Source organism: Triturus cristatus, chromosome 6 (genome assembly GCF_964204655.1).
Source record: "Triturus cristatus chromosome 6, aTriCri1.1, whole genome shotgun sequence".
Classification (NCBI taxonomy): Eukaryota; Metazoa; Chordata; class Amphibia; order Caudata; family Salamandridae; genus Triturus; species Triturus cristatus.
The window spans coordinates 523,001,629-523,022,511 of record NC_140589.1 but is presented as its reverse complement, the minus strand read 5'-3'; positions in this window follow the sequence as shown (position 1 = coordinate 523,022,511).

Genomic DNA, 20,883 nt, shown 5'->3' with positions numbered 1-20,883 from the left:
TCAGACTGATTCTATACCCCTTCTCAGGATATGTTGGCCTATAGATCAGCAAGTTCACAGTGCCACCATAAGTACCCCTAAACCTAGTAAGGCAGCAAATTGTTTGGGCAACCTCAGAACATGACAATTCTTACCCCCCCCCCCAGGAAACATGGTATGAGATCTAGAAGACTTTCGCTCAGTCACTCGTGTCTCCTCTCAGAGAGATATACGAGAAATACACATAGGGACATTTTCAATATTTATTGAACCATTATGATTCATGAATAAAATATATGCGCTGCAATGATTAATAGACAGAAGCAGATAAAAGTGATTCGGAATATAGGGACGGTAAACAAATTGAACAATTCTACCATAGTGCTAAAACAATGTATATCAGCTAGTATATAAGTACTGTGTATTGAGTACTCCTACTAGGCATTTCCTAAATTAGTTGTCCAGGGAGGGGTTTCTGCCAAGAATCCCCTATTGGATGCTCTAACTCCCCATTACCTGAAGACAAGGTATGTAGGTCTCTGTCTTGGTTACGAGTTGGGCATGCCTCCTCACAGAGTGAGAAACAGGAACCAGCTCAGCAGAAACTTCGACACAGCTGTGACCACGTAACAACAGCAGAGTGATCCTCTGATCTGAGTGCAACCGGGATTTTGGAAAAACAATGAGCACCAGGCTAAGTGCTATAATTATAAACAACAAGTTAAGAAACTCCAGTAACACAAGAATTGAAATAATATAAATGTATGAGAAAAATATGTATATGGATCTATATTTTTATTGATATTCTTTTTGTTTTTTCTATAGAAAAATTTATTCTCATACATTTGTATTATTTCAATTCTTGTGTTACTGGAGTTTCTTAACTTGTTTATAATTATAGCACTTAGCCTGGTGCTCATTGTTTTTCCAAAATATTGATTTCCTGGCTAGGGCATATCGTTTTTGCAGGGGGCCCCTTCTGTTTTCCAAACTCAGTGCAACCGGGTTCATGCTTCCATGTTGACACTCCTGTGCTGGCATTGTTTATTGTCTCTTTGATAGCAAGGTTGCCTTTATGGATGAAATAAATAACAACATTTGCACAATATGTGTTGAGGCCTTGTACAAAATGTTCAAGATGAAGTGATAGTGTACTTATGAAGTGGAATTGTAAACAATGTGGTTTGTAAGCAAATGTGTGTCAAAAGTCATCCTGTGGAAAAAAGAAGGCCACTTTAGAAACATGTACATGTAAAATGGCAGTGTTTCTTCCTGGGCCTAACCAAGCTACGTTATACCCACTCCTTGGGCATAAATTGACCAAAAACTATCCATAGCAATGCTACAGCATGTATTTATATAAAAGGTACTAAAATCTAAAATATATTTAAAAATGCAACCATACAGTTTGAAAACCAAAGTATACAGAATACAAAAAAATAAAAAGCAAATAAAAATCAAATTTAAAAAAGGAATTTAGGATGTTAAAACAGGATGGATAAAAATATTCCCACCAATTGGAAATGCCACTTGTATATGTGCTCTGAGTGGTAGACAAAACAATTTTGTTCACAGCAACCACAGACGATTATCCCAGAGACACACCTCGGAGCAGGTTATGGAGCAAATGTGTTACCATCCAAACCCCACAGTAGCTGCTAAAGGAGTAACCACAGGCAGTGGAAGGTCCACAGTGCCAGAGCCAAGATTCAACTCACCAGGAGCAGAAGCATCCCAGGAAGGCTTATAGAGTGTGTTCAGAAGCAACAGAATATGCAACGGACAGTGATACAAATGGGCCCATTCATATACAGAGGTGGAACCGATTGTATTCCTATGCAGAAGTCCAAGGCACACTTGAAAGCACACAGCAGACAACGGAATACATGCTACACACATTGAAGCCACACAGGCCAAAAGGACAAGAACCAATGCTCTTTTAGTTCTTGAAACAAAGGTGTGCCTAAATAGTGTACCATGCATTCCCTGCACAGCAGCACGAGGCATTGCCAGCTCCATTTCATCTCAAAATGGGACACCCATTGCAAAGCGGAAAAATTTAAATCTCAGTACAGACAGTCAGGAACACGACCAGCGGAAGACCTCCAAAGACGCTTCTGAGCATGGAGGGAATAAATGCTGTTCTGACTCCGGAGACAGTCTGGAAGGTGCTAACCAAGGCAGAGCCCAACCTTTTTTAAAAATGCGCTACCCCCACTGTATGAGACATGGTAAAATTACCGTGCGCTAGTTATCCAAAATGTTGTGGGAAATCATTGCGGAGTAGCGATTGTATTTCCATAGAGGACCTTGCAACTTGAAGATCAAACGTCTTCTGTGCAGATGTTAAGGTCGCATCTTTTTTTAAACAGTAAGGCTTTCAGTCTGCTCAAAGCGTCAAAGTGCACATTTGAAAGTTTTATTGAAGGCAAAAGCATCACCTCACCTACAAACTGTACGGGCAGATGGAAATAATACTTGCGTACAACAAATGATGATGTACGAAACCATGACAAGATAGGCTATACCCGGTCTCATCCCACAACAACCTTGATCGTTCAACATCAAATAACTCCCATTCAGAGTAATCTAAAAGATGGACGAATCATGGCCGCTGGGGAACCTTTCAAGAAGCATGAAAAATGTGCTATGGAAGCATTACATGTCCCATGGACCAAAACCTCCTTGCACACTAAGGAACCACTCAAAGCATTCTCCCAGCTGGAACCGCTTAGAATGACCTCAGTGTCCATATTCCTACACTGGTATTTGAAAGGTAATTCCCAAAACTCGTGTACATACCCTTCCCCTAACGCTTCATATCTACCTACGTTATGTTGTACTAAGCAGGAATGGAAATAAAATGTCGAAATCGGGAGAGTAATGAACCCCAGGATTATCCATACAGTGTTATTAATCTCTCTATTTGTAACAAAGTGTATGTTACATGTTTGCGTGCCATGATTATTTGGTGTTTTGTCAGTTGGTAAGGTGAAAAAAGTTTGTGGCATTAATATGTCGACATGGCACGCCACCAAAACGAAGTGTCTAAAGTGTCTAACTCAATAGTAGGATGGATTAAAGCTGTGATTGCCCATGTTGCAATGCGGACATGTCATGTTGTATAATGTCTATTGTTGATGATACTACATTTCCCAGGGAGCACATTCTAGAGGACATTGTTGCCATCCTATTGTCTACTACTGCTAGAGCTTTTTATAAATTAGCCCTGTACATTTTGCGCAGTCTTTCCACAGTTTCCAGCTGAGAAAATGTACATATTTCATTGAATATTGCATACAAAAATAATTTTTTTGTGGTTTTCGAGGACCTACCAAGAAGTCTCATAGTTTGAGGTCATCAGAAAGAAATGTTGTTTCACCTGGGACAATGTTGAGGTTTCTAGCCAATCAATGTATAACTTCACAACATTGTAAGTTGTCACCAACCCAAGTGTTCTGTCTGCACATAACGCTGTTCGGGCCTGCTGATTTTAAAACCCTCACGGTTACTCAGAAATCGTGCGTGACATCCGTGAGTATCTAACGGCCACACTAACCATCCCTTCAAATTGTGTCTGATGAATTGTACGTGCCATTATGTAGCATGATGCCTAGTATTTCCTACTTATATTTTGTAAACTGCTGCCAGTTTTCAAAAGGTGAAAATCTGGGAATGTGTAATGTACTCATATCTTTTATCTTAGCTAAACCAAGACATGTTGTTTGTTGCACAGTTTTGTTCAGGAAAATCCATTGTTGTGGTATAAGGCATTTTCTGATCAAAGTCTCATTCCCCTGAACCTGCCAGTCTTTTGTCCCCCAAATTGACTTGACATCTATAGTGTCCCTCCAAAAGTCAAACCCTTGTGTGGACAGCTGGGAAAGAAAAGAAGCAGAATATATCAGCTAGGTTCATCAGTATATTTGTCTTTGCAGGTGATGGGGCATGTTTATAATAATAAGACACTGGGTCTAGTGTATCATAACCTGAAAAATAAGAAAACTTCAGCACAAATCATCATCTGGTCTGCCCACTTTCTACTTTCTTTTAGATAATGCAAAGAATCTGCACAGTCTCAATCCCTCAGCAAACCACGTGCCACAAGTTTCAGGCCATTCAATCAGCTGACTCCAGAGGCATTAGCCAGAGCACTTACGAAACACCCTATCTCTTTTAGTGGCCACTTCGAGAGCGATGTGCACTCACTAGAATATTGGCTAGAGGTACGCGCAAATGAACTCGTCACCCCCAAGACCCGAGTGGCAAAGGGCTGTAGAGCCTCTGCCCCTTGGTTCACTGAGGCTCTCAGGAAAAGCAGAAGCACCTGCAAACGTCTTGAGAGAGTCTGGAGGAACAATTTTAATCCTTCGGATAAAATGGCGTATAAATCGGCTCTAAAAGCCCATTACGCCAAAGTTCGCGAGGAAAAAAAGATCTTTTTGTCCACTAAAATCGAGCAAGCTGGGAACAGTAGCAAGGAACTGTTCAAAATAGTCAAAGATTTCTCTTCTCCCAGTGCCACTAACAGCCTTTTTTCTCCTACAAACAAATGGACGAATCTGATTGCGCAATACTTTTATAAAAAATTACAACCATTCAAGCCTCGCTTGGGGAATCCCCCATTGCTACGGAAGGCATCACAGATAGGCACCCCTCTGTTTTTCCAACGTTGGAGGGACCCTCTTGCAATTCCCCCCATTATGTTGGCTGACTCCCTGAAAATACTGAAATCACTGAAATCAGGCTCCCCCTCAGTCCCCTGCCCTGCAAAAACACTAGCATCTATTTCAGAGGTGATCAACCCAGCCGTTAAACGGGTTCTGAACCTCTCTTTATCAGAGGGTTTGGTATGTGACAGCTGGAAACATGGGAAAATCCTACCGCTCTTAAAGAAACCTTCAGCCGACCCTTCTGTAGCTAGCAACCACAGGCAAATTTCGTTGCTGCCTTTCTTCTCCAAGGCTATGGAGAAATATGTAAATAGGGACTTCGCGGATTTTTCTTGAGGCCAATAACGTACTACATCCTAGCCAGTCAGGGTTCAGAGCCTACTACAGTACGGAAACAGACCTACTGGAAGTTTTGGATTCCATTAAAACTACACTTGACAGAGGAGGCAAAGCCGTACTAATATTGTTGGACCTCTCCGCGGCCTTCGATACCGTGCCCCATGCTCTTCTTCTGCACAGACTTCAGGGCTGTGGCACTGGTGGCATGGTCCTTCGGTGGTTAACTTCTGACCTGGAAAGCCACCGGCAAGCTGTCTGGTCTCTCTCTTTTTTGGTCCCTATCTCCCCGCTGAATGTTGGTGTCCAGCACGGATCTATCCTGAGCTCCACCATGTTCAATCTGTTTATGGCACCCATGGCGCTTTTGGTGGAACAATACGGCGCTATTGTTCACCTGCGAAAAGGATATGGCCCTGAATGGGACCGAGATAAACATATGCCTGTCTAAGGTGTCCGCCTGGTTTAAACAGAACCAATTGTTGTGCAATTCTGAAAAGTCAGAAATTAATTTTTTGGGACACAATCCGGGTGAGCCCAATTGGTGGCCACAGAATACGTCTTCCCCTGCTAATTTAGCTACCACTGTCAAAAACCTTGGGGTGAAATTGGACGGGTCCATGAAGTCCCAGGTCCAAGCAGTGGCCGGCACATGCTTTGGACTACTGAAAATGTTGAGGAGCTTCCTTCCACTACTCCCAGTTCCTCGTAGGAAAACAGTGGTCCAAGCATTAATTGTTTCCTGCCTCGATTATGTGAACGCCCTGTACTTAGGCCTCCCTGACTATCTTCTTGGCCATTTACAGGTGGTGCAAAACGCCGCGGCAAGAGCCATACTTATGGTAGGTTTCAGGACACACATGACTCCTCATTTGAAGTCCCTACACTGGATTCCATTGTGCTTAAGAGGACACATTTCAAAGCCCTGGTATTAGCTTACAAGGCCTTCCACACTATGAGGGCATCATACTTGAGGTACAGAATCCAGCACTATGCTCCATCTAGAATTTTTAGGTCTTCCACCCAGCAGCTCTCGACGGTTCCGAGGGTCTCTCGTTTCCGTCTGTGTGGACGTTCCTTTCAGGTGGTAGCCTCTCAGCTTTGGAACAGCCTGCTGCCATCTTTGCATCAGAGATGGCAGCAGGCTGTTCCAAAGCTGAGAGGCTACCACCTGAAAGGGATCTTTGGCATGGTGAGCAAAAAAACGATGGATTTAGGCCCAGATCTCTGTACTGGGGTGAATGGATGACATTGTTCTGCATTCTGTCCATCAATTGTTATATTTATCTTTGCATCAGGCTCAGCATCTTCTCAGCTTTAGGCGAGGTTTAAAAACCTGTCTTTTCTCACAATAAAGCAGCTGATATACGTGTGCAGAAATTGTTCTTTCATTGGTTTCTCTTTCTCAGCGCCGGGACACTCCAGGGAGTAGCGGTGCGCTTTATAAGTGCCCAGTAACATTAACATTAACCAATGTCTTTGAACTACCCTGTTGTGGTGTAGGGCAGTGTTCACATTGTGTGTAATTAAAACCGCATGTGGAGTAATTACTTTATGCAAGAAATAATGATTGTATTGTTAAAAACAGAACAATTCATCATAGTTAGACCTTTGTACAGTTCATCTGAAGAAAAAACAGTAGAATGCCATGGATCTTCTAGCATTTCATGTACTGTATCTACATCCTGCTTATCAGATATATTACTAGGGGTGACAATGTCATTTAGCGATTGTCTAAACAATACGATATTTGCAAAAGTTCAGTGGGGCCTTCCACATCATGCGATACCCTATCCCAAACATCCCATGAGGAACTGGAACTTTTGAAATGTTCATCAGGGAAGGGTCTCTTCGTTCTCTGTGTGATGACGAGTGTGGTTTGAGAAACAAGTTAACCAGTTGTGCTGCAGAGCATTCTAGGAGATAGTGTCCATTTAAAAGCAAGAAAAGACTGTCACAAAACCAATCCAAAAGACCAAGAAAAGTAACACAATTGTAATTCAAAGCTGTAACCATGGAGAAACAAAATATGTATTTTTTAGCCAATGGTAGAAAACATGCAGACTCAGCCTAAGCGGTAGAGATGGTGGTGGTGGATCAGATGAATCCAAAGAGAAGTCATCAGAGTCAATGAATTAGCCAGAGGCAGTCTTATCTATTTTTGGCAGCTCTGTGGCTTTCGTAGAACAAGGAGTTGACATGATCTGTGATACATTGATGTAAACAGGATTTGCTTCAGGATTCCAAATTAAAATCTGCATCTCTGTACTGGCTGACTGTACAGTAGTAGTTGTAGTAATTGGTAGAAAAGATACTTCATTGCTGTTTACCGTGAACTCTTTTTGGAGATGAATTGCTTCATCTGTAATTAAAGCATTAAAGCATTCATCCAAACGTCATGTACGGGAGTGAGAGGAATCACTGTGCGGGGGAGTCACTGTTCCTATGAAAAATGTGATAGAAAGAGGGGGAGAAAGAGTTGTTCTCCTAATATAATGCCAAGGGACAATGTGCCCTTGTCTTGGTGCCCTCACATACCCAAAGGATGTCATGCTTCATCATTGGGTGGTGCTCCTTGTCGGGCCGGTGCTGCAATGCCCTACGGGGTCCCCGAAGGGTCACTTTTTCTGAGATTTTTTGTATGATAAAGAAGTAAAGGTGTGTCAGGGTCTGAGTAGGAGTGGTGTCCTGTGCAGTGTTAAAAGATGGCTGGAGGGGGGGAGTCATAGGCTTAATAAGGAATAACCCCTCTGTTATCAATAAAAAAACAAAAGGTTGTGCAGCTTGAGGGTGATAATGGCCCCAGGTAGCTAGACAAGTGTCACGTAGAAAGTGAAGTGAGTGCTAGTGCAGTGTGGTGGCCTAATAGACAGTCGAAGGGGTAGTAGATTGATGTAATCTGGAACGACAAAAGAACAATGCAAGGAAAACATAGAGTATACAGTTGAGTGTAATTCCCGTATTTGGGTACTAGAACTGTGTGGAGCTGAGATCCCCCATTGGTCGACGACCGTGTGCTCATAGTCCTGCCAACTACTCATAAAACCCAGTAGTGCAGTTACCGGGTGGCAGGTGTGAGCTATTATGGAACACAATGTCGTTGATGAGATTGAAGTAGACGAACAAACACATAGATACATCTAGATAAAAATTACTGAAGTCATGGCATGGTACAGAATGTCATGATGACGTTAGAGTGGACAAACAAACACACAGTTACATCTCGTTAAGGATGCTGAGTTCATGTACCGAATACTCCAGATTATTAAGGTATAACGCTTTGACACCAATTGTATCCTGATGCCCTTGCAACTACGCGGATCACCAGGTTAGTCGTTTTTACACATGTGTGTAAGTGTTTTGAAGCTAGCATGCCAAACTCTACAGAAGACCCATGGGTTTGCCAGTGCCACAGTTAAAGGGCATAATGCATGTGCAATATAGCATATGGGATATCCATCACATTTGTTATGAAGTATTCGGTTTGCTTATCTCTAAATCTGGCCCAGTGGCTCTGTACCAAAACAAATTAAATTTAAATACTCAATATTAGGTTCACTTGTAACCTGTGACTTTACATATTTTGTGATGTCACATTATGCCCTCTTTCATCAAAGTATTAGCCTTGGTAACAAGGAATCAGGATATATTTAGCATTGGGTGTTAGAAATTGGGTTTCTGGTTGGCAAAGTCATGCATCCTGTCTAAGCAAAAGCTACAATTATATAAAAATGTGATGACTAAAGTGTTTGTGCGAAACACACACAGAGTAACACAATGAATACACCACATAAAGACCCCACACAGGTTTAAAAAAATAGATTTTCATGATCATATCAACAAAAGTCTAAAATGACAAAAATCCAATGAATACAAGTTGAGATGTTTAATTTTAAAGGACTAAATGCTATGAAGTGCTTCGAAGTATGTAGCAATGAACAGGTTACGTTAGGTGGTGCTTGACCGGGACTAAGTCAAAGAACGGGCCCATTGCAATGGATCAACAGGACCCACACAGGCTTGGTGACCAAAGTACCTTTCCTGGTTGCAAACAGCGAGATGCGCCGATGTTGAGGGATGCAGGTGCAGGAGGTGTCGATATTTTCAACGCAGTGAAGAAGATGCATTAGTTCTGAAGATGGGTGCAAGAGTCGGGATGCGTCGAGCGATGCCCCATATTCCGCCATACATTCGAGGGTATGCATCAATTTCACCAAGCTGCAGCAGTGGTGATACGTTGTCTGATGCGTCAGGGTGATGCATTAATTTTACTCCTGCAACTAGGTTGATGCACCTGTTCTGCTACACGCAGACAGGAGATGCAACAAAATCCATGCTGTAAATATTTGGTCCACTTCCAGTAAGCCAGGCACAGGATCAGGGGTAGGACCTTTGATATCCCTGAGTCTCAAGCAACAGGAGGCAAGCCAGCAAGCCCTTGGAGATCACTTGGTGCAAAGGCAGAGTCCGGCTCTTCTTCAGCAGAGTCAGAGAGCAGCAGACAGCAGGTCAACAAACAGAAAAGCAGGCCTTCCAGATCAGTAGTCCTGCTGAGTCCTTTAAGCAGCATAGTATTGTTTCTGGTAGAGCTTCAGTTACAAGTCTAGTAGTGTCTGATTTGATAGGGTCAGAGACCCAGTACTTATATTCAAAAGTGTTTTTGATGTGGGAATAACTTCAAAGCAGCTCGCTGAAGTGCACAAGTATCCCTTTCAACTCAGTCCTGTCTTCCCCTGTGGGGGGAAATCAGTCCTTTGTGTAGGGACAGGACACTGCTGATTCAAGTGAAGTGTTAGCCCCTCCTTTCCTTCCTGCCCAAGCAAGGCAATCAGAATGCAGATGGATGTAGATGGACACTCAGACACACCTATCCTTCCTGTGTTGTGGCTGGCTAGAGGGAATGCACAACATGTAGTTGTCACCCTGCCCAGTCGTGTATTGGAGACAGACTGCAAGTCACACAGATTTATAAGAACAGAAAAATGTCCACTTTCTAAAAGTTGCATTGCTAATATAGTAATGCCAAATCCAACTTTACCAGTAAGGAGATTTTATCATTACTATTCCAAACATATGAAACATTAAAAAAGTTACTCCTTTCTGATCAGTAATTACAGCATAAAAGTGTATTAAGGAATTACCCATGCTAGCCTATGAGAGTAAGCCTCACATTAGTGAAAAACTAAATACGCTGTTTGTTACTACCAGGATATGCAAAACATAAAGTTACATGTCCTACCTTTTACTTACATAGCACCCTGCCCTTGAAGTTACTTAGGGCCTACCTTAGGGGTGACTTATATGTAATAAAAGGAGAGTTTGAGGCCTGTCAATTAGTTTTAAATGCCAAGTTGAAGTGGCAGTAGACTGCAAACACAGGCCCGGGAGAGGTTTGAAAGGCTACTTCTGTGGGTGACACAATCAGTGCTGCAGGCCCACTGGTATGATTTAATTTACAGGCCTTGGGTATATGGTATACCACTTTACAAGGAACTTACAAGTCAATCAAATATACCACGCAGGTCTAAACCAATCATACCATATTGAGAGGAGAGAGCACATGCACGTTAGCACTGGTCATCAATGGTAAACTGCCCAGAGTCTTAAAGCCAACAAAAAAAAAGTCAGAAAAACAGGAGGAGGAAGAAAAAAAAGTGTGGGGTGACTCTTTACAGAGGACCATTTTGCTAACATGACCCTCTCCACTCCCAGCCTAACGCCAGGGTAGACTTATCAATACCTTGATGGACTTCCCAGCTTAGGGAAATAGAAAATGGACAATGACCTACTACTGCAGGGGTACTGCTCAGTTCTACATCTCTCTGAACCCAGATGGATCCCTCTGTCTAGTCTCTCAGGTCCACTGAGCTGACCCATTGGGATTCCTCCTCCTTACCTGTGGACCCCATCTGCGCAAAACCTAACTTTAAGTTGCTCACAGATGCATCCCAGTAGCCGGATAAAACCAATGTGGCCAACAAATTGATGTGGTCCATTCCACCCCTGGGTCTGACTTCTGCCCCATCCAAATAAAAACTCTGTCCACAATGACGGCAACCAACAGAGGCCACTGACAGCTGTCAGTGTCAAGAGCCAGGCCGAGGCCATTCAAGGATCTTTGTCCTCTGTGCTTTCTCAGAGTTGGGGGCAATAGTCCCAGGGGTGGCATCCTGCAACTGGTCCTCCAAACCACCCTCCTCTGTGGAGTGGTACTACCAGTACCAAAACTGGTTGGGTGCTTGTGACAGCTTCCCCCCAGGTTCTCCTGACACCTTTGGGCTCCTTTCAGTGGATGGTCTCTTGGTACAGACTAGGATCCCCTGCTGGTGCTCCTTCTGGGAACAATCCAAGCTCTGGGAATAGGACACCCTGGGTCTCTGCTGACCTTCAATTCTCCTTCTATTCTGAGAAAGGTTATGGGACAGATTGCTTTCTGTGGATGTCCTCCCATGCTCTAAGGGCAAACTGGTACTCCAACGTTGGTTCACCCTTTGAGATTCTCAGATCTCTCTCTCTAGACAACCTCCTCAAATCAGGATTGATGTAGCTCTAAATGTTGTTGATATCCAACCCCATATGTGTCAGCCCCTGGTATATTACTGCACCTTCCCCTCAGCTCAGTATTCTCAACTTGTGTTGTTGCTTGCAGCCTCCTGACTTCCTCATAGTCTCTGAGGACTATCAGAAGGTCTGCCAGGGAATCTGTCCTGCCTATATTCACCCCCATCTTCTTGCAGGACTCCCTCATCTCACTCCCAGTGTAGTAAGATAGGCAGTTAAGATCCATGGACATCATGGCAAGGTATCACAAGTGCAACAACTAAAAGAGTCCCAAATTGTTGAAGATAAGCAAGAGTTACATTTAGAAAAATTACCAATTTGAAAAAGAAAGAAGAATTGTAAACTGTAATGGTCTTTGTATAGAGTTGTAGTGAACAATAAATTACTATGGTATTGCACAAACACAAATCTTATCCTCACTGTATATCACTAATGTCAGAAATTGAGTTTCTGGTTGGCAAATGTGTGCACCATGTCTGAGCAGAAGACACAATCCTAGTCAGGGTACGCTAGATACACACTAAAAGATAACCTGTGCTCTCCCTCTGGTAGCTTTGCACAGAGTAGTCAGGCTTATCTTAGGAGGCAACATGTAGGGTATTTGTAGGGTATTTGTGCAACACACACACACGGTAACATGACAAATACGTCTTCAACAGACTCCACACAAGTTTAGAAATATATATTACCATAAATTAGGACCAAAACAACAAACATCCAATGCATAGAAGCTGAGATGTTGAATTTAAAGGAATAAATGTCATAAAGCACTTAGAAACAGGTAGCGCTACAAAGGTTATTTTAGGTCAAGCTGGGCCGAGACATAGTTCAGGCTGACCGTGATAGAACACCTGCCAGCTACAGGAGCCACACAGGCTCTGGTGAACAAAGGACCTGCCCTGGTCGCAAACAGCGAGATGTGTCAATGTAGAGATCTGCAGGTGCAGGATGCTTTGATCTTCTCCACGCAGTGAAGGCGATCGGTTCCGAAGACAGGTGCTGGAGTCGAGAGGCATTGAACAATGCTCCGGATTCTGTCATGCAGTCGAAGGGATACGTTGATCTCGCCAAGCTGCAGTGGTTGTGAAATGCTGTCTGATGTAGCGATCTCTGGAGGCAAAGCGCTGGCTCCCAGGCAATGTGCCGATTTTACTCCTGCAACCGTGTCGATGCGCTTGTTTCACTACACGCAGATTGGAAATGCATTGAAATCCGTGTTGTAGGTATCTGGGCCTCTTCCAGTGAGTCAGGCACAGGGGAAGAGCAGAGCCTTTGACATCTCTGAGCCTCAAGCAATTGGAGGCAAGCCAATAATCCCTTGGAGATCACTTGGACTGAAGACAGAGTCCTGCTCTCCTTCAGCAGAGGCAGGGCGCACCAGGCAGCAGGTCAACAAACAGAAAAGCAGGCCTTACAGATCAGTAGCCCTGCTGAGTCCTTTAAGCAGCATAGCACTGTTTCTGGCAGAGCTTCAGTTACAAGTCTAGTAGTGTCTAATTTGATGGAGTCAGAGACGCAGTACTTATAACCAAAAGTGCCTTTAATGTGGGAGTGCCTTCAAAGCATCTCGCTGAAGTGCACAAGTATCCATTGTAACCCTGTCCTGTCTCTCAGGCTATGTGGGGGGATTAATCAGACCTTTATGTAGGGACAGGACACTGCCTATTCAAATGAAGTGTTAGCCCTTACCTTCTATCCTGCGGCCAACAGAATGCAAATTAATGTAGATGGTTTCTCCTGTATTGTGACTGTCTAGAGGGAATGCGCGAAGCTGTCACCCACTTCGGGCTTGTATTGGAGACAGGCTGCAAAGAACACAGAATTATAAGCACAGAGAAATCCCACTTTCTAAAAGTGTAATTTCTAAAATAGTTATACCAAGTCCCACTTTACCGGGAAGGAGGATTTATCATTATCATGCCACACATATGAAACAAGAAAAGGCTACCCCTCTCTGATCAGGAATTGCAGCTTAAAAGTGTATTTAGGAATTCCCCATGCTAGCCTATGAGAGGAGTAGGGCTCACAGTAGTGAAAAACCAAAATAGGCTGTTTGTCACTATCAGGTCATCCACACCTGAAAGGTATGAAGCCCTACCTTTTACTTACATAGCACTCAGCCCTTATGGTTACTTAAGGCCTACATTAGGGGTGACTTACATCTAATAAAATGTATGTTTAAGGCTTGGAAAGTAGTTTTAAATGTCACATCGAAGTGGCAGTAAACTGCCTACACAGTCTCTGTAATGGGAGGCCAGAAACAGATTTGAAAGGCTACTTCTGTGGGTGGTACAATCAGTCCCACAGGCCCACTAGTAGCATTTAATTTACCGGCCCTAAGTATATGGTATACCACTTTATCAAGGGACATACAAGTCAATCAAATATGTCAAACAAATGTAAACCAATTTTACCATGTTTAGAGGAGAGAGCACATGCACTTTAGCACTAGTCAACAGTGGAGACATGCCCAGAGTGCTTAGGCCAACAAAAAGAGAGGGCCATTTTCCAACATCTCCATACTGTTTTATTGATGTGTGCTTATGCATGCTTTCAGCTTCTTCTGGAGAAAGCAATGGAGATACTAGCCAGCCTCCAGGGGAACACATGTGCAATGCGTGCACCCTGCAGGTACTACACACTTCTACAGGAATAGTGGACCATCAGGGACTCTTTATCCCCTTCCCCGCTCATGACGGAACCACTCCGTCGTGAGCCACGGTTGCCGTGTGCTCATGACCGAGCGGTTCCGTCATGCCGCGACCGTTGGCGGCTGCTCCGCCCACGCGGCGCTGTTTCCCCACCTGTGCGGGGGGACAATGCAACTGGGCGGAGTCATGACGGAACCACTCCGTCATGAGCACAGCTCAACCGTGGATCATGACGGAGTGGCTCCGTCATGAGCACAGCGCCACCGCGCTGCCCCCCCACACCCCCCAGCGCTGCGGCGGAATTCCCACCGTAGCGAAGGGGTTATAAACCTTCTTGCAAAATACTTTTGAAGTGCCCGAGATGCTTACATTTTCCACCGCAGTCTCATCAATGAGTGGTTGGAGAATGGCAGATATAGGAAAGGCCTACTCATTGCTAAGGAAAGCAGATTTACCAATACTTTGCCCAATTTTAAATGAATGACTTAATACCCATCTATCAGGCACATGCATCAACCACAAAACCGGTCGCAAACGGGCAGATTCTCAGAATCTGCCCCTTTGTGACCGGTATTTTTGCATTTGGGATGCATCATCCCAAATGCAAAAATCGCAATTTAAGGAATCTCAAAATAGCGATTCCTTAAATAGCGATTGCATTTAAGGAATCCCTAATTGAGATTCCTTAAATGCAATGCATTAAAGTTTAAAAAATAGCGATTTCGCTACTAGCGGGTGCAAATTACCATGAAGCTGGATTTGCTTAGAAAAATTCACTTATTTGCATTTTTCTAAGTTTCATGTTGCGCACACACATGCCCTTAGAGCATGTGTGTATGCAACATGTGTGCAGAGTTCAAATACATGGGTGCAATAGGGTGTCATTTTGACACCCTTGCACCCTAGAAATTGCGGGAGCAATTTGCGAGTACCTACTGGTACTCTCAAATTGATCCCGCAATCTCCAATGCATTCTTTTGGGCCTGGAGGCCCATAGGAATGAATGGGAAGCCATTCATTAATTGCGACTCGCAATTTGTGAGTCGCAATTAATGAATGTTAAGGAATCGCTATTTTAATAGCGATTCCTACATGCATAGGCTTTTGCGAGTCCTTAATTGCGATTCCTTAATATTCGCAATTAAGGACTCGCAAAAGCTTTTCTTGATGCATGTGCCTGTATGTGTGTGTGTCTGGGTCTGGAACTTGTGTGATGCGTAACCTAGTGGTAGAATGTCACTTAAACATGTAGGCAATGATGTCTCATTGTTTGATTACCTCATAGATTCAGAAATGGAAGGATGAAAAATCCATAGTGCTCGGTATTGTGATCTGTCATACTATGTGAGCTTAAAGTATAATCACAATGGGTTGACCCTGTGTCCCTCAGAACCTGGGTATGTGTAAGAGAAACTACAATGGTTCTGTCGGGGTGAAAGACAATTACTTTGCCAAAAATGAAGTACATCAAAGAAGGTTGCTTAATACGTAAAAAATAAGTGCAAAACACTTGCATTGATCAAATAATGGCACGCATATTCAAAGGTGTTGGAACACAAAGATGCTAGACAAATGACTAGTATATGCTTGCAAAAATCAATTATTTATATAGGTTGAGGCTTATATGTATTTTTACAAGTATTCAAAGGGCTGTGGGGATAGTAAAGTGACATGTAGTAAAGGGACATTGGGTGCTCAGTGCTGGTAATGCAGTGCAAATATATAAAGTGGTGAATATACAACAAGAAGAGACTGGATTATGGTCAGAATGACAAAATTAACAATATCTCTCGTATATGGCACATTTGATTTTTGATTTACACCCAGAGGTTTGGTAGCGCTAAACCATGCTTTATCGTTGAAGTTTCGACCCTGACAAGAGGTTATTAAAGTATCATGGCGGGTCTTCTTCAGGACATGGAAGGGGATTGACAGCCTGAAAGTAAAGAGGGAAATGGTCAACCTGTGTACCAACAACAAGGGGCAAGGAGGTGGTGTGGGAGTGCCCATTACTCACCCAACATGTGGGAGTTCTCCCTTTGGCATCCTTTGTTGAGTGGAGGCGGCCAATCGATCTAAAATAGATCAAAGAATTTAGCCTTAATGAAAGGCCCCAGGGGTGGAAAGCTCAAGAATGGAGTTGTACTTCCTTGATTTGTAGACTGTGGAATCTAAGGATAAGAATGTACCATGGATAAGGTAGGGAATAATCTGGTGAAAATTTAGCAATAGTACAGCCAATTATAGTCACTTGAAAGTGCCACATAGGTATACTTACCTATGCAGCAGAGATCGAGGGTTGTTTATGAGATAATCAGCCAGCAGAGGACACAAAATAAATAGGATCCAAAAGAGTAAGCCAGGCAGCAGTCCTGTAAGGAAAGCGAAGGGGAATTAAATGCTAGCTTTGGGTCTTGGAATGGAGGTTTAAAGGCAAAAGCTGGACCTAAGAAGTTAACCAGCTTACCTGGGTCCGCCTGCACACTCCGTCGCAGTCATGAATGAGGCTGCCCCTCTCACGTTTAAGTAGTGCACCAAGAGCAGCCTACATGGCAACACGCACGTAAGTGGCGTGCGCGGTTCGTGACAGCAGCTAAATGCTGCTCAGCGTGTCTTCCGGTATTTAGAATAGCCATTGAAAGTCAAAGGTCAGCTCAACTGACACTGACGTGTCATACTTGGATAGAAAGGAGACTGGATTGCTCAATGGTGAATGAAAAGGCCATGACTGAGAACAGTTTGAATAAAAAGCCAAGACTAAGACCAGTTTGTCTAATGCGCCCGTGGATTAAATACACATTAATTCAATTTGGTAGACAATATTGCAAATTAGAGTCGTAAGTAAAAACATTGGTATAAAGTATGTACACTAGCTTGGAGAATTATGCTCAAAATCATAATGAAGCCCCATTCTGGTAAAACATATATTAGGCCAACCACGTTACCGCTGGAAGAGTAATACCATCTTGCCAGAAACAATACATGCGGTTACTGGATAAAACATGAGTGACCATTCTCGTTAAGCATACAATAAGTGACGGTGCAACTAGTCACTAGGTAGGTGCATGACAATTGAGTGACAATTCGAGTAAAGCAATTTGCATATGGAGATCTGGTCACATAAATTGGAGAATGGTAGTACATGAAGACGTGTTACAGAAATCAGAAATCTGAAAACGTGGTAGAAGAAGGCCATTAAGTTGTACATGAAAAAACCACTTTGGGAAAACGAGTTACAGACATCAGATATACATGGTGGAAGAAGACCGTTAAGATGTTGCCCACTATGGCCTCATGGGAAAATAAACCTGTGGGTGTATAGTCACAGCTGGCCCATTTGTCTCGAGGTCTTCTCTAGTTCATTTAACCCATTGTCAACCGTGTTAAGAGAGTAAATCCATTTACACTCTTTGAGGCTGAGGGATGCAGCGATTGAACCACCCCTGGGGTGCATGCGTATTTTTTCCAGCACCCACCATCTTAGACTTTCAGATGTATGGTTCAGGGTATTAAAATTTTCAACTAGTGGAGCCCCCTGTATTATTTTTCTCCTGCTCATGTGCTGAAGAACTCTCGCTTTAACCTTCTGTGTGGTCTGTCCTATATATAGCATGTTGCAGGGACATTTGATAGCATATATAACATTAGCACTGTTGCAATTCGTGTGCAAGGGGAGATTGTATGTTCTGTTCTGGTGTGTGAATGATGTACCTTCCACTGTTTGTGAACAGGCCTTGCAACGGCGGCACTTGTGGTGTCCAGTCAAGGGGGGCAAGCTTAACTGGCTTCTGATATCGGGTGGTTTAGGAAGTTCCAGATAGGCTTTGACCACACTGTCCTTGATATTCTTGCCTCTCTTGAAAGCAAAGATGGGATCTTTAGTCGTGCCCAGTTCGCTAGAGACTAAACTCCAATATTTTTTCACAATCTTTTTGATCTTGTTGCTTCTTGAGTTGAAAGTGGTGACACAAACGATGTTCTTCTGTTCAGTGGTTTTCGGTTTCAGCTGGAGGAGGAGATCACGGGGGCAATACCAGACTCGCTTTCTAGCCCGCTTGAGCAATCCCGTTGGATATCCTCTCTCCGTAGATGGTTGGTAAGGGTCTCTGTTTCCTTGAAGAAGTACACCCTACGGGTACAGTTTAGCCTGAGCCTGAGAAACTGCCCCTATGGAAGGTTGTCCCTCAGGCTCCTCTGATGGTGCAAGTGGTATTTAAGAAGTGTTTTTCGTTCTGCCGGCTTTCTGTAAAGGTCCATAAACAGTACCTCTTCTTCTACTTTAAAGGTGAGGTCCAAGAAGTTGATCGTTTCGTTGCTGTAGGACATGGTAAACTGGATATCACTGGATCTGCTATTTAGCCAGTCCCTGAAGGCAGTGCAAGTCCATATCATCATCATCACATCATCTATATAGCACTTCCATACTTCAATGTGGTCTATGAAAGGGTTGTTGGGATTATATAGATGTTCATCTTCATGAGAGTCCATGAAGAGATTGGCTAGGCAGGGCGCGAACCAAGCCCCCATCGCAACGCCTTTGCATTGATAGTAGTATTGGGTCCTGAAGATGAAATAGTTCTTTGTCATAGCAATGTCCAGGAGTTATACTAAGAATCCCGTTGGTATCAATCCAGTTTTGGACATTTTTCTAGGGTTTCCCTGACTACCTCCAGCGCCTTTCCTTCTGGTATAGAGGAAAGACATTTCAAGGGTCACAATGAGTTGAGTATTCAAGTAACTGAATAATGTGCATGGTGTCACTCACAAACAATTTAGTTTCCATCCCCATGGCTGCAGGAAGTTGTCGATGTATTTGTTTAAAAGTTCCAGGAGTGAACTACAACCTGAGACAATCGGTCTCCCTGGTGGTTTCTCCAAGCGTTTGTGCACTTTTGGTAAAGTGTAGATTGTGGGGATTCTTGGGTCCTTTTTATTCAGGAAGTCACATTCGGGTTGGCTCGGGAAGCCTTGGGTTAGACCATCCTTGGTCAGGTCTTCAATCAATTTCTTGATCTCTGATGTGTGAGCTGGCAGAATCATAAGTAGTGTATTTTCATTGACAGGAAATCACAAACCATTTGCCTTACAATTGCTTAGAAGTTTAGATTAAAGGAAAAACCTAAAACATGTGTGCGATGTGTGTGTGCAATGGTGTATCAAGGCGGGAATATATGTTAATTCCCTTGATTTAAAAATGCTGTAGGCTAAATATTCATATACCAAGTATTTGTTTCACACATGGCAGTACTTCTGTTGGCTGATGAATTCCTTAGGATCATTAATGTGAACAAACCATCGAATACAAATGACTGTCATGCACTGAAAGTGTTGGTTCAAATAATGTAACAAATATGTACTGTAGCTACATAAGTCACACTTAAAGAACAAATGAGAGGTTTACACCTGCCATTACAACATTCAAGGTCAAATAATACACATACATTACCAGGCACATTGAAATTATTCATCAATGTAATAGAGGATAACAAACATGCAGCATGTTGCCTACATTTGCAGCATCTCACTTAATCAAAGTGATTGTCACAATATGAATAAAAAGTCAAATTTAGAAGTCATACACTTGGAACAAACCTAGGTCATGATCAAGGAAAGGTATCACGGTGTAATTACCACAAACAAAGCTACATACTCATGATCAAGAAAAATTGTAGGAATCAAGGCTTATAAGTACTGTTTCATAAACATCGACATATCACATACATACATTTTCTGTCAGAAACTTGGCTGTCCAGATCTGTTAGAACAAGCCAGTATTTAAAACATAATTAGGTCACATACATAAAAGGGCCCCATTTCTATTCCTGTATGTCAGTTAAAGTTCATCCATACAACTTGCCATGGCAAAAACAATACCTGAAGGATGATTATTCCAAAGTGAAATATTTGTTTAATATGTCAAACAATGGAAATGTGAATAAGCAAATAGAAATGCAAAGTCATATCTAACTATGTACGGCTATGGCATACCATGTAGGCAACCAACGCAGCATATTCGAAAATACGTCAAATTTATTTGTGTGTCAAACTTATTCCAACCCATAGATCTCATTAAGTCTGCAAGAGAATCTTTTTTAAAGTTGGAAACATTCTACACACATAGCCACACATTTCCATTTAGCTGATACAAATAGACAAAGTTGTTTATCCACCCCAAAACTGATACGTAAACACGTTAACCCACATTTGATGTGTTGTAGCATTTAAATGTTGTACAATAGGTTCAATTAATCCAATAGTTAGCAACAAGCATGTGTGAAGCAAAGTTCAACTATAACTAAGACATATTTTTGGATCTATCTGCTACCTTCAATACAGTGTGTCAATCAGTGTTTATTGAATGGCTGGAAAAAATAGGAATTGGTGGAAAGGCCCAAGATCTTTTGAGTTGTCTTCCCACCAATAGAGAACAGCCGGTATCATTAGGTCATTTCACCTCCAAGGCTTTTACCCTACCCTGTGGAGTCCCTCAGGGGTCCTCATTGAACCTCACACTCTTCAATATATATGTAGCTCCATTGGCCAAACTGATCAGATCTTTGGATTTTTCCACAATTTCACACACTGATGACATGCAAATTGTAGTTTTGATCTCAAGTCACCCAGGTAGGTTGCCAAACGTTTCAGCGGTTGCGTGCGAGAGGTAGTAGGCTGTATGGGAGAAA